This window comes from Pseudorca crassidens, chromosome X, assembly GCF_039906515.1.
Source record: "Pseudorca crassidens isolate mPseCra1 chromosome X, mPseCra1.hap1, whole genome shotgun sequence".
Lineage (NCBI taxonomy): Eukaryota > Metazoa > Chordata > Mammalia > Artiodactyla > Delphinidae > Pseudorca > Pseudorca crassidens.
Genome location: NC_090317.1, coordinates 121,076,620 through 121,079,745, shown reverse-complemented (window position 1 = coordinate 121,079,745; position 3,126 = coordinate 121,076,620). Strand labels below are relative to the sequence as shown.

Below are 3,126 nucleotides of genomic sequence, written 5' to 3'. Positions count from 1 at the left end.
AAACCCTTTCTTTACACTATTAATATTTGTTTAATGACTTTTTCTTCCTATTAGTTTTTTTGAGCATGTAAGGTATCTATACAATTAGCGAGACAACGTGAGATCAGAGAGTGACTGGAAAACTCATGAGGGATTTACTAGAGAGGCAGGAATGGAAAGATCCACCCGCTGCTCCTCAGCTCACTATGGAACCAGTGCACAATCTGCTGACATCAGGGCAAGCTTCTAGCCCCTTTCTCCTTTCCCAGGGCTACATGGGTTAGGGTGAGGTTGGCTATTCTAAAACCAGGCATCCACCTCAAAAAAGTTTAGGAAGATGTCTTTCCCTTGCTCACTTTGGGGACACATTCTTTTGGCACAGTATTAGCAAAACTACAGTATTGTAATCACTTTAGGTATTTTTCTGTTCACTAGAAGACTCAACTTTTGATACCTATTCTACTTAATGTTTTATTGTCTTTTTAATTCAACTTTAAGTTCTTTCATGCAAAATTTTATTGATCAAAATGGTTACAGTTCAATTAAGCAAATAAGCTCAATTTGACCATGTAATTAGTACATATTAACAATACTGGCTACTTTGCATGTAAATAGTAATGCATTCTTGTTGTTAGGAACTGAATGTTTGTATCCCCCCAAAGTTCCTGTATTGAAATGTAACCCCCAATGTGATGCTAGTAGAAGGTGGGGCCTTTGGGAGGTGACTAGGTCATGAGGTTGGAGCCCTCATGATGGGGTTAGTGCCTTTATAAAAGAGACCACCCAGAGCTCTCTCAGCCCTTCCACCATGTGAGGATACAGAGAGATGGGCATCTATGAATCAGTAAGGAAGTACTCACCAGACACTGAATCTGCCATCTGCCAGCACCTTGATCGTGGACTTCCCAGCCTCTAGAACTGTGAGAAATAAATTCCTGTTATTTATAAGCCATCCAGTCTTTGGTATATTGTTATGGCAGCCCGAACAGACTAAGACACTTGTCCCTGTGTACATTTTGATCCCTGCTTATCAAATTCAATCTACTCTTCGAAAATGGTACTTTGGTTTCAGTTCTAGGTGGGGATATCAACTCTGCCACCATTCCAGGAGTTGTGTTGCTTTGAGCTTATCACTGGACAAAAGAATCAATAAGAATATTAACTGAATGAAGAATAACTTTATTCACTAATAACTGAATAAGAACTGATTGAATAAAGAATAACTACCACTGGATAGTTCCCTGCTCCAAAGAAAACTTTTAATCAGTTGCACAAATATAGATTTGCATGCATTTTCATATTAATATGCATTTATAAGTATCTTATCTTGCTATTTTAAGTGATAACTGTAATCTAGAAAATATATAAAGCCTTTGGCATAGCAATGAGTGTTGGAGAGGACTTGAGACCCCACTGTATGTCCTTGAATAAATCTGGTGTTTAATACTGAAATTAATGGTAGGTGAGAAATGAAATGTTGTTTCCTGAGAATTTCTGCATTGACCTTTCAGTGAGTCCTAGTACCACTGTCCTACTAGAGCAAGAAAAAAAACAAATTAATTTAAAGAGTTCCAACCTGGCATTCAGAAAGTAGACATTTCTTGCTCTCCCTTTATGCTTGCAATAAATGAAAAATACATTTATGGATCATTCTTTGGTCACTTTATAATAACTAAGACTCATATTTAGGGACTTCCCTGGTGGTCCAGTGGTTAAGACTCCGCACTCCCACTGCAGGGGACACGGGTTTGATCCCTGGTCCGAGAAAAAAACAAAACAAAACCCTCATATTTAGTAATAGCAGTATCTATTACATCATTTATATGAGTAAAATATTTTCTTTAACTTTTTAAGAACAATCAGCTATTTTCTACTGACAAAATAAGACAAAAGTTTAGGCCTTTTCCCATAGAGAGGGGATAAACCAAAACATATATATTTGAGAATAAGTAGATATTGTATTTCAGGCACCAAGAAAAATAGAAAATACATGTTACATTGCAGAACAAAGATAAATTTGTTCTATTTATCAGAATATCATAGTAGAATGTATCTTTGCATTACATTTTTACATACCTTATTTTTATCTTATGATTTATCGAATTCAAATGATGGTAACTGTAGTTTGGAAATGGAATTGGCTTTTAGAGTAACTTCTGTAATGAAATTAACTTGAGCAATTTAAGCTTATTCATGAAAATGAACGCAGCCGTTAACTGTTGAAGATAAACCTCTAACTCCTATAAAAGGAGATTTGCATTCATTTCTAAATCATAATAGAATAAAATCGAAATCTGTATCCCTTTTTAATTAGAAGTATCTTCCTAGAAGACATTCTTAGTTATTCTGACATGAAAGTCTGGTCTGATTCATAAGAAATGTTACAGCAACCCAAACACTGATGCTTTCAGAATGGCAGCAATTCTCAGCATAAGCCCTGGTCACAGGAACCAGCAAAATTGGAGATTTGCACAGCTATATTTTGTGCCACCCAGGGCATTCTCTAGTTAGAGGCCGTAACTGCCAAGTCTTCACCTTCAAGAAGTTTAAGATTTAGTGCCAGATGCAGTCTTATGAAGGCAACAAAGTACAGTATAGTGTGATAGGTGTTATAAACGGTGAAATACTTGTGCTGAGAGCACCCGCAGGACAAGTACCTAACCCACTCTTGAGGGGGTTGGGAAGTTTTCACGCTGCCGCTGCCGTTAATAACAGATAAAGTTTTGGGGACACTAACTATTGCCAGGCACTATGCCAACATATAGCATTCCCTTGATTTTTACTGATGAGAAAACTGAAGACTAAACATTAGGAACTGGGAGTTCCCTGGCAGTCCAGTGGTTAGGACGGCCAGAAAAAAAAAAATTAGGAATTTACTCAAGATCAGAGAGCCAAGCCTTGAGTTTCCCAGTCCATCCAACTCCAAAGTCTATGTCCCTAATTACCGATGCACTGAGCTGGACAAGCTCCACTTGGAGGCTTGTTACTGCAAGTGTCTTTCTAAGAGGGAGTAGGGCAGTTTATGAAGAGTTTGGGCTTCTGCTGAATGATTTCAAGGAGGGACTAGGGAAACAGGCAGCTTAGTAATTGGGTATCTCAGTAATTTTGATTTGGAGGAGAGAGGGAAAAAGGTAAGCCAGGGAAGTT

At 37.8% G+C, this 3,126-nt stretch overlaps 1 protein-coding gene across 6 annotated transcripts in view; it reads right to left on the bottom strand.

The window, feature by feature from the left end:
• CLTRN (collectrin, amino acid transport regulator) overlaps positions 1-3,126 on the bottom strand; it is a 79,036-nt gene that overhangs the window by 74,752 nt on the left and 1,158 nt on the right. For all 6 annotated transcript variants that reach the window (XM_067723046.1, XM_067723051.1, XM_067723047.1 and 3 more), the window contains exon 2: positions 840-897. The gene's annotated coding sequence lies outside the window, so the exon portion shown is untranslated. The remainder of the gene's footprint in view (positions 1-839; positions 898-3,126) is intronic.